Source organism: Orbicella franksi, chromosome 9 (assembly GCF_964199315.1).
Source record: "Orbicella franksi chromosome 9, jaOrbFran1.1, whole genome shotgun sequence".
In the NCBI taxonomy this organism is placed as follows: domain Eukaryota; kingdom Metazoa; phylum Cnidaria; class Anthozoa; order Scleractinia; family Merulinidae; genus Orbicella; species Orbicella franksi.
This window is the reverse complement of record NC_138153.1, coordinates 23,889,148-23,900,986: the sequence shown is the minus strand read 5'-3', so window position 1 is coordinate 23,900,986 and position 11,839 is coordinate 23,889,148. Positions and strand designations below refer to the sequence as shown.

General features: G+C 40.3%; 1 pseudogene; it reads left to right on the top strand.

Annotated features, from left to right (window-relative positions):
• The first annotated feature begins 2,793 nt into the window (after nucleotides 1–2,793).
• On the top strand, nucleotides 2,794–3,769 carry LOC145498554 (ATP-binding cassette sub-family C member 4 pseudogene; annotated as a pseudogene).
• Nucleotides 3,770–11,839: the final 8,070 nt, after the last annotated feature.

Below are 11,839 nucleotides of genomic sequence, written 5' to 3'. Positions count from 1 at the left end.
CGACCGTTGCTGCAACAAAGTTGCGTCCAAAGTTGTCTCGTGTAACATGGATTAAAAAAAGCCGTTAAAAATCGGCTCGTGTAACATCACCTTCGTCAGGGGAAAAATATAGCCTGGTGTTAAAAATAGGACTTCTACTTTGCTGGAGCATTGTTTGGCTAAAATTTGTCAAACATCTTTTATGTTCGGAACTTAAACAAACAGCGGACTTGCGATAAAGCAATCTATATTGTGTTTTTAAGTAAATAAGTTTCAATACGCTCGCGTAAAGATGGTCGCTGTTCAAACTACGGTTTTGTACAGTAAGAAAGTATAAAGAAAAGCTATTTTGTTCTAGTTTCAATTTTCCTTTTGACCTCAGCCCAAAAATAATGTATCTTTATGCAGCTTTTTACGTTGAATATACAGCCTAGCATATAACTTCTGTTAAGTCTTGTTGGCACATGTATCTTGTAAACTGAGTTTAGTTAGTTGACGATTTCAATGAAGCTGACTCTATTCAGATGTCTATTCATGCCTTTTAGTTTGTCATTAGTTTCAAGCTGACTTTATTTAGCCGTCTTGATTTTGTTCCTTACACTTACATGATGCAATCGTGTATTGCTTTTGTATAAGGAAAGTACTCTGTTCATTGTCAGGCGATTTTACATCTCGCCGATTTACGATTTACATCTCGAAGATTTACGATTTTACATCAACGAGTTGTACAACGTAGACGTTTAGCGAAGTACGAAGAATAAAGAGTGAAGTCCAAGTTCTCTGAGTGCCCTGATTTCAGTTGTAGCAAATCCGACGGTACTTTGGAACCCGTGACAAGTTCCTCTCCTGCAGTAAGGGAGTTGCTCCGATTTTTTTCCAGTCATTTTAATCAACTAATTAATAGCTTTACGGAAGAAAAGACTGATCTGATTTCTATTGTTGAAAATTGAATAAATAAGGAAAATAGCAGCTGCACTGTAGTCTTTTCTATTTTACAGTTTGATTGATGACCGTGGCAAACAATTTGGTTCCAATATTTTAACAAGGATTCATCTGTCTGTCAAAATCAAACTTAAAAAGTTTATTTGTGTCCGACACAAGTATTAACTGTAGTTTGAGGCGTGTTTTCATGAGTCTGGGCTCACAAAGATTTGACAATAACTTGGAATGCGTTCTTGTAATAAGCATTAAATAATTCCAAAATGGGACATTTTCAATGCCTCACTGCTCCTTAACGAACATGGGCACCCCGCCCCCCGTTCTTTTATATAATTTAAGTTCTCATATGATAAATATTCAGTGGACAAAATTTCAACCTGAAAAATATATTGACAGTTTCATCTCAGGGGAATAACCTTAAGGGTTACCGTGTACATTCAGATCGACGATTTTCTTCAAATTTGGATTTTGGGGTCAAAGTAATGGTCGAAGACTAATCTCTAATTTTTGAAAACAAAAATTGAGAAAAACTTAATATTGGCGAAGAAAAGGCAGTTTTACGTTATGGCAGAAAGTAAAACTTCCCTCTTGATTGACAGCCCTATAACGTGTAGTATGCAATCAACCGAGATTACTTTCGCGGGAATATTACCTATACGGATACCACGAATTGGCTGGCTACTCGGTTGATCAGCATTGTTAATCCAAGCATTTTCCCTATAATTCTAGTAAGTTATAAGTAAACATGGACCACGTAAAACTCCGTGGACCAGTTTGAAAAAGAGAAAAACTAATAAAAATACATCAATGAGTGAAGAAGCGAAAGTTGGCCTTGAGGATGAAACTATAGCTTTCGTATCAAGGGGGCAAAAAGATCGAGAAAGGTTCTGCATAAAATTGAGAACTTGACAGCGATAACAGCGAAGTTTACAGCGACTCTTTCGTTGAGTCTGATACCGATGAATCGTCGGACTCATTGAGACCCATTGGAATATTATCCATGCACATTTGCTCCGCTGCGCTTTCTTTTGTTTGTTTTCTTCGCCCAGCCACTCTAGCGTTCGTGTCCTCTTTCGTCGTCTCCATTTTGCCAGATCAGCTTCAAGAAAAACCGAACTACGGAAAAATTATCTCTCCGCTTTGAGCGCATTGCGAAACACAAGGGTTTTTCGGAGATTCCCGAGTAAATTTCACCGCGAGGAGCGAGGTTAATAGTAGTAAACTTTCCAAGCGCTGATTGGCTCAGTGATCTGAGAACCCAGTTGACGGTATTTTGTGGGCCGGGTTTGTTTTTCTCAGCGCTGTTTCCTCGAATAATTTTTTTCGCTTGAAGCAGACTCTTTAAAGAGTTGCCCTCAAATTGCCCTCAAATTTGGACAGTAGCTAGATTAACATATAAAAAACAAACACGTGTCTGCGAATTGCTCATTTCGAAATGTTTTTTCTCTGAGAGCGATTTTTGTACGATCACTTCACATTTTTTAAATCCTATTTCGATAGTATTCTGTAACTTTTTACTGCAACTGAATATGGCAAAACGTAGACATGCTTTTTTAGCGCTTTTTGTCATGAAATCGAGGGAAAAAAATAAATTGGCGAAAAATAAAATTCGCTTTGACTTATAGCTTCCAAAAGGTGATTAGGGCGTTCGCATTTAGTGGTCGTGAAAAAATCAGCAATTCCTTTTATTTCAAAATTCTTGGTGTAGTTTGGTAGCCAGCTATATAAGTTTTAATTTGATATATTACATTAGTAGTAAATGGAAAGACACCATAGCATACAAAGTTATCAATATTTTGTGTAATCGATCAATCGACTTCACTAATCTTTGCATTACTATTTTCACCGGACGATCTCCCCTCAACCCTAGCTGGTATGTCCCTTGCTTTGTTGCTGGAATCATTAGATGAAGTTCAGTATGGTATCAGAGCATGTTCTGAAGTTGAAAATCTCATGACGTCAGTAGAAAGAGTTATTTCGTACGCTGGTTTGGAAGCAGAGCCCGGATAAAGCACAGAGAGTTATCCGCCTGAGTCATGGCCACAGAGCAGTGGAAGCATAGCCATCAGAGATTTGTTCTTAAAGTACCTTGAAGGCGGTCGTCGTGTGCGGAGGGATGTCAACCTATCAGTTACCGACAAGGAGAAGATAGGTGTGGCAGGCCGAACAGGAGCTGGCAAGTCGTCCATTGTTGCAGCACTTTTGCGTATGCCAGAACCAGAAGGGAAGGTAATCCTCGTATACATTTAAATTAAAGTCTTATTCACTTTTATGGTACAATAACCATGCTGCAGCACTTTGGTATTTAATCTGCTGTTGCTGACACGGGAAAACAACACTCTGAGTTGCATTATTTATTTTAAGTTAAAATTGTATTCGATTTGCAAGCTTTATTCCCAAGACTGAAGTTTTACGGGTCCGTCGATCAACAAACTGAATGTACTATTGCGTTTGTTTTGCCCAGGTTTTTATTGACGGTGTTGACATTAGAAGCCTTAATCTTCAAAGGGCTCGACGTTCCATGGCCGTGATTGCCCAAGACCCGGTACGCTTTGGAGGTAGCTTGAGAAGAAACATGGACCCATTCTCAAGGTACACAGATCTGGAGCTATGGTCTGCCCTTGAAGTAGTGCCGTTAAAGTTAAAGGTAGAGAGGCAGTTAGTTGGTGAGAGGCAGTTAGTGTGTTTGGCTCGTGCTCTGGTCCAGAAAAGCAAGGTCATTATCATGGATGAAGCCACCGCTAATGTGGATTTCAAGACTGATCGTCTGATCCAGGATGTGATTCTTGACAAGTTTAAGGATTCCACAGTGCCAGCCATTGCTCATACTAAACACGATCATGGACTATGATAAGGTGCTGGTTCTTAATGGTGAACGAGTGGTGGAGTTTGATAAGCCTGAGGTGTTGATAAGAAACGGTGGATTGTTTGCTGAGCTGGTGAATCATGCCAATCAAACCAGAAGGAAAGCTCACTGATTCAGAGGGTCAGTCTGGGAGCCTTAAATTGTCATTTTTATTGTTACAAACTTTTCAATTAGACTGGATTTTGAGCTCATGTACGCAGCTGCTAGACAATGTGTTTTCTACAAACTTGGCAATAATAAAGAGTATACCAAGATGGGCTTAATCGAAGAATACGCCGCAACTCTGCTTGCTACTCGGTAGCATAGCCGTCAAATATTGGTTACACAGTCAGAACGTATCCGAGTAGCGAACCATTTTTGACGGAGGGAACAATTTTGCAGTGAGTGGCTAAGCGTCTATGCATCCATTCTAAGATGGATATCCACGTTTTCCGAGATTACATGTAGTAGCAAGTCAAGTTCTTAGTGCTATTAGTATTCTTGGAATGTTAAGAGTTTTAACTCTTCAAATTAAGATGTATTTAAACATTAAAATGTTTTACATACGACGCTTAGCCACTTCTTCTTACTTATTGCAAAGCCTCCACATTACAGAGGATGGCTACTCCATCAACCCCTACTCTAGGCTCGATTTCCGCCGCTTTCTCGAGTCCGGTCTACGTTCCTCCCCGAAAAGAGACGGCTGCACGCGTGAGCGGCACACCATGTCTGTGACGTAAATTCATAATTTAATTCATGCGGCGCTCCTGGTCGCCGGAAATGTCATCTGATTACAATGTGGACAGTTCCACATGACACCTACGGCTCGAAACATTTGTACACTTGCCGTTCTCTTTTTTGAAATTTTGTTTTTCCAACCTATTTTGTTCCACTTTATTGCTGCGGAAGAGCGCTATATACATGGATACTGTGTTCTAAGGAAGAGTTCGTTTTTAACTCGTGAATTGCGAGCATGCGCAAGAGCGAGTTGTAGATATGATGTGCAGAATGGCACTCGCTCGCTCGCTCGATTGGTCGATTCCTGTAAACTTTTTTTCGATTTCAGGCTTTTACGTGCATTTGATAGTTTTTGGCGAGTAATAAACAAAAGAAATGGCCATCTTTGTTGCTAAGAATAGTGGTGGGTGAAAAAGAAGCCAATGAGAATCTTAAAAGAGTTTAAAACTATACGTTTTTCATCCGTGAATTAAGTTTGGCCAATCTCCGAATATACTTTTGGCAGTTTGCAGCGTATATCTCATTTATGGTGTCAGTGCTTCTATTTTTTCAATATATATATACGGGAAAATGATTTGTGTGTCCGAGAAAGAAAAAAGATAAAAAAGAAAAGAAATTAAGAAAATAAAAAAGTTTCAGGCGGGCGACGGATTTGAACTCTCCACCTCTTGATGGCAGGGCGCACTAGAAGGTCCCTGGCGGTACCACAGAACCACGTTTACAAGTGATTGTGACGAGGCTAAAATAACCATTTTATTAAGTAGTATCAAAACGCTGATCTTTTGGTTAAATCCACCACGGGCTCAAAAGACTCGAGTGTTCGCGAAGTTGAGCTTCACGCTCGCCGAGACCGATTAAGTGACTTAAGTGGTTAAGTGACTCCTTTAAGATGGCTGTGTTCGTTATTCCTGGAGCTGTATCGACGTTGGGAAGTGGTTCGTAAAGTTTGAGCCCACGAATGGCTTGCCGAACGTTTCTGGACTGGAGTCGTTCATTGTTGTGAGAAAAAGCCTTCGTGCCATTGCCAGGTAAGCACTTACAGTTTGTATCTTAAACAATTAAAGGTTTTTTATGTTTATTCTCGGTCATGGTTCATTTTCTTTTCAAAGAAAATGGAATTGATAGATCGACCGTACTTCGGCTGTCCTCGGGAAGTGCTCGTAAAGTCAAGTACTTTACTGCAGAACCTTGAACAGTTCATAGAGAGTAACACTGATCATTCTTGGCAAGACTATTTGAACAATATGTCATGTCAGGGAACACGGGCTGATGCAATTATAATTCAAGCACTGGCCAATTGCCTAAATCTGTCAATTCATATCGCTGAATCATTTCAAACGTTTGCTCCTGTTACTGTTGTTCAAGCAGTGAATGAGACAGGAGAATACACAAACATTTACATTGGACACATAAGTAAAACTCATTATGTTTCTACGGTAGAAACGAGAAATTGTCGGGTATCAAACAACAAAACATGTGATCAAACTGTAGTTGAAAGAAAAAAATTGATAAACAGGAAAAATACAGAGCTGATCAAGGTTGCATGAAAGAAAACATGAAAAAGAGAAGAGCTAGTGCAGATTTTAGAAAAAGAGAGAGTCAAAATTCCATGCAAAGGGACAAAATATTGAAACAATTAGGGAGAAAAGGAAACAAACTGTCACAAGAAAGAAAATGACCAACCCAGAACGCGAAAGAGAAATTGACAAAAAGTCTAAAAGGAAACGGAAAGCAGAGAACCCAGATCACATACAGGAAATTGCAAAAAAGTCATCTAGAAGACAAAAAGTGAAGAATCCAGAACAGGTGTGGTGTCAGGGTGGACCAACAGCTTTACTAAAACAATTGTTGCTAACACTTGTTATATCTTCTTATAAAATAGCAGATCATTCAGGGCTTATCTCACATACATTGGCCACTGGACTATGGAGACTACTAAAATACGCTATAAGAACTGGAATGATGTAGTTACTTGCACATGGTAATTAACAGAGACATACAGCACTGCAGTCAACTATATTCATTCTGGATTTAGTACCAGTTACAGTATCTGAAGTTACAAAAAAATGAACAGGGTGAAAAATGCAGGGATAGCATCACTGGAGTTCATGCAGTTAATAACACAAATCACAAAGAAAGAAGTACATGTATTATATTTGTTGGAACTACTGCTGTCAACTTCACTGAAAACAGCAATGTGGTCTTGAGAACTTAACATCAAATAATGAATTCAGCACCTTCCATCTATTCTTTGGTTATATTCATACAAGCACCATGAACTTCTATCATGACTATTTCAACTAGTAACAACAACATTTTGTACAATAGTTGAACTATTATTAGACTCTGTGATTGCCTTCCTCAGAATCATTTATTAAATGAACTGGCTCTTTAAGGCTTTGTATAAAGCACATAGACTGGTAAGTGCCAGTTTGATTTTACCATAGTCATAATTACCAAAACAAACCAGTTGATGTAAAACCACCATAAATGCAATCAATTCACTGCAAAACTGCTAGATAATCAAAGATTAGAGGGGAACATTTGATACCTTCAGTTAGCTTGAGTTTGGCTGATTTCATAGTTTGACAGTCCTTCATAGTAATTCTATTAGTTATTCCTTGTGAACTAATTTAATACATAATGTCTTGAGTTTCCATTTGTAAAGAACCAGTTTTACTGGCAGACATATTTTCATAAAACCAAGTAAAAATGTACATCTCATATTTATCTGTGTAATTTCCTTAATTACACTCAAATCTGGGTGAGTCACTTGCAGCTGATTATAATCTATACTGTGCAATTTTACAATCAACCCTCCTTCACAGTGCAATTCTCACAAGCTCCTAAAGGTACATTAATCTTTTACGAAATATTTAGAAGTCCTTCAGAATAGTTTGAAATTTTAAGTAAGTAGCCACAAGTCTTTGGCTGATCGGAAGTCCTTGAAAAATAAATTATCAAAAACGTTCGCCACTCTTAACTTACTTACTCATTGCTTTTCCACACCCTGTTGGAAGGGGTACTCCCTTGTGAAAAGGGTAATGATGTTTTTCTCACTTAACAAGGGTGCAAATCTCACTTAGGGTGCCACTAATTTTAGTCATCAGTACTTTTTGGGGTTGCACACAAAAAAATTAATTATATAAAGAGAAATGTTGTCATTGTAGCCCATTCTTTGCAGTCAAATAAAGTTTAAGCCACAGCCAGATTGGCCTCATTTAGGAGTTTAATTCAAATCACCAAAATTTTTACTTTAGAGTATCCCCACCCAGGTTATGTACAAAATACAGCAATGGCTCTAAGTCATTTCCCGCTACCTTGGAGCAAAACAGCACCCTTTTGAACTTTCTTTCCACAAACCTTTAAAGTAAAATGCGGAACGGTGATTGTCTTACATTAACTCCCACTCAGCCCATATTTTCTGTCTTTGAGGCCTAATTGAATTTCATATCATATTCCTCAAAATGTCCATTTACCAGTCCAACACTTCTTAGAACGGTTCATACCCTAGTATGGAAATCAAACCTCATTTCCTATTGACGATATTTAAATTTCATTGGGTTATCAAATTCACGAGTTGGCTCGCAGAGCCTTTGATTTGAGTAGAGCAGCCCCGTTCGACTGCGGTTTATGCATCAGTCAATTCCAGCAGTGCCCATCCCCCCCGGGCTAACCTCCGGACATTAGCATTTTTTTTAAAAAATGGCAAATTCCCCGGGGTGGGGACACATAAGCTGTCTAAATGCCCCGGGGTGGGAACGAAAAAAAAGGGCAAATGCCCCGTCCCCGGGATCGTCGCCTTCCAACACCTACGCAGGTTTTTAATTAATCAGTGAATAAAACCGTCAACTGTTCAGTATTTCAATGCAACAGTAAGACTTCCAGGACAACAGTGCGTGTTAGTTGATTCTGATTGTATTTTTTTCTGGGATTGCGGCGGACGTGCCCCCAGCCGCGAGCGATGATAGGCGCCTGTAATCGCAGGCTTCTTTTTCTGTGAAGAATCAAGACATTTTAAATGATGATGCATTGCATTTTAAGCTCGCAAGATCTGTCTTGAAGATCGCATCATTTGAATTCGCAAACCTTAAGTATTTTAACTCCACTTTCATGAATTTAAAAAATGCCAGGCTAGTTTTGAATGCGAAATACGAAATAGTCGTGTTCACGTCAGTGATTTTTTTGTGATAAACAAAATATAGTTCACCTTGTCGCTTATATTTATATGCTTACAAGTAATGAAGAAATATCTAAAATTGAGAAAACATACCTTTAAAATCATCTGCAAGTTTCCCTTGCCCCTGACGGACAAGCCATTGTTCGACAAACGCCTCGTCTTTCCCGATGGACTCATCCATGGCACTTTCCAAAACACGTGTGTCGAATGCCCGGGGGTCGCCCCGGGGTACGCAAATGCCCAGCCCCCGGGCCGCGATAAAATTGCGGATGCCCCACCCCCGGGACTGACAACGTGAGCAAATGCCCCGCGGTTGCCCGGGGGGGGATGGGCACTGCTGGAATTGACTGATGCATTAGCAAACTGGTCATCCATGTCAAAGGTGACATGTTGGTGTGCATGGTTTCCACTGTTAAGTTGATTCCCTGAAACTTGTCATGTATGTCTTGCCGGATGTCTTGCTAGTTCGGTTTGCTTTACCCGCGATTTAGCTCGTTTTAAAAAAATTAATTTTGCCCGGCTTCGCCAGAGACTGCTGTCGCTATCCTTAAAGAAGGTAATACACCTATTTGACTGACTGGTTGGTCTCTTAAGCCCAATGTTTAGTCTTTGTTGACTGGTTATCTAACGTCCCGGAAGCAAAAGATTCAAATTTTCCCGACCCTGTTGGCTAAAAAAAGAACACATCTTGGCCATTGACCAATTATTCTACTGTTTCTTGTCGTGAATTTTTTAACTTTCGATCTTGATTGTCTCTGAGGTTTTATCAATTCCACATCGTCCGCCATCCCGGGCCGCAATCCGAACTGACGAGATAATTTATGTCCGACAAAAATCTGCGGGCTGTTAACTGATTAGCTAAGACTTACAAAAGAATCCTCACGCGTCCAGCCGTGCCTTCGGGGGAGGAGCGCGGGCTCCTTTCCCGAACAGCGGCTGGTAATCGATCCTACCCCTACTCCGTCTCCTTCTTAGCATGTGGTCAGGTCAGTTGCATGGAGAAGAGAAACACTGATGGTAAAGTGTATTGCCCAACCCTTAGCCTGCGAACGCAGACGTATTTCCGGCTGTCGCTTGTCTCCACCGAAAAATAACGTCTGCGAACCCGAGCCAGGAAACGATTTCTGTGAAGTAATGACTTTTGTTTCTCTTTGGCCAATCAGATTCCATGATACAATGAAACTCGAGTGCTCCTCGCAGCGAATACCTCGCCCAGTAGTTCTGGGGTTACTTGAGCTAAACTGTGATTGGCTTAAAATTCCTACGTCACAGGCACGGCGGAAAAACCGCTGCTCATGCGCAGTAGAGTTCGGTTCGTCTTCCCGCCTTTCCATTTTTAAAATGGCGGACGACGAATCAAAAACGAACACGTCATTGTCATGGCTTTTGGCAACATCTTGCTCGCTCAAGGCAATTACAAACAACTCGGCTACTTTGGGCAATGATCCGTGCTGATGTTTTGACTGTGATCGAGAGGATCGAAACGGTGTTGTCAGTTTTCTCAGGCGATAAAGACAGCTCGTCCGAAAGGAAACTTTCAGCTTTTCCAAATTCACCCGAGGTACCGTTTTTCCTCTTCTTAAGGTCGTCTCAAGTTCTTTAAGGTTTTGAACCGCAATTTCTTATAGCCTGTTTAATTTTACGGAACATATAAAATATGACTTTTTTTTCGTGCTGATGAAAACTTTTAAATGCTATTTGTTCTTGGACTTTTGTATCGTTGCCTGAAGAAAAAAAAGTGGAGGACGAATTCGTAAGTAGTACACACTAATACCTAATTTTGTTGTGTTTTTCACTTGTGTGCTATTCATTCGTGCCTTGTTTTGCCGCTTCAGTGGATGCCATGTACTGCCATGAACTAAAAACTTGTAGTAAGCTTATAGAGGTTTGATATGGCATTGTAGAAAATTGTATTGTACATGAAATACAGCTTGAAGGATAAAATAAATTGCTCTTTGTTAATGTTAGCCTGTGTTTGATATTATGGCTTATGCTACTTCGCACTTACTACGATTCTTGTTCCTTGGCTATGCAGCTTTCCCCGCAGCTGCGGGCTTCGTTATTGCAAGCATTTCTCCATTGTGCTAACGAAAAAGGCAATCCGCCAAAAGGGGTTCTTGTTCCACTTTATACTGGCGGAACATTCGTTCTTGTGAAGGCTTGTAGTTACATCGAAATTCAGTCAGTGTAAAACGCAGACTGTGCACTGCAGACTGCAGAGTAAGGGGGAAGTACATACTGCAGACATTATTATAACTGAATCGTGTTTTGTCGAGAGTCAACCTTAAACAGGCTAACTGGAGAAAATATTCAGGCTAACCCTAGAACTATTTAGGCTAAACTCTCACTTCTTTTAGCTTGAATAAGGTTGGTCTGTTTACTGTTAACACACAGTAACACTTAAAAAGTCTACAGTCTGCATTTTAACACCTGGCCTGCAGTCCAAAGTCTGCGTCATACACTGACCACATTGGAAAGCATGCCTTTTTGCAAAAAGCACCATTGTGAGAAAACACATGAAAACTGCACCATCCCTCCTCCCCTAGTAGTAAGTTTAATTCTTGTTCCAAGCAAATACCGTATGCCATCTCTCCTAGACACTTTTAAGGAGTAGGTTCTGTAGCCTTCACTGCAACAAAATTCTACTGTTTCATATTGTGTTCCAGATAAATTCCATACCCTTGCAGACTCTGCCACCAAATTTTGTTTACTCACTCCCCCAACTTCCAACCATCCTAAGGGGTCACCACCTTATTGTGGAGGGATGGTTTTTGTATCCATGACCCTATGAGCTATGTCAGCTGGAGTCTTGTACTTCTGGTAGGTTGAAGGATAGGGACCAGACAAATTGTGATCACCAGGCTTTCTAGGTTGGGTGTTGGGCTGAGGGCTGATAACCCACTACTGTAGAAAATAAGACTACAGCAGATACAGAAGATATTCAAATCTCTATCAACATCAGTGAAGCAATAAGGGCTCATATCGTAACACATGCATTTGGAGCAAACCCCTTCCTCTGAACACCCCACTGAAAATGCCAGTTCACCTTCACACATTCCTTTTCAAAATTTTAAGTTTTGAATTCTCGTCCCCCCCCCCCCCCCCCACCCCCACTCCTCAGAATTTCCAGTGACCTCCCTTGAGGTGGATATGGTTAT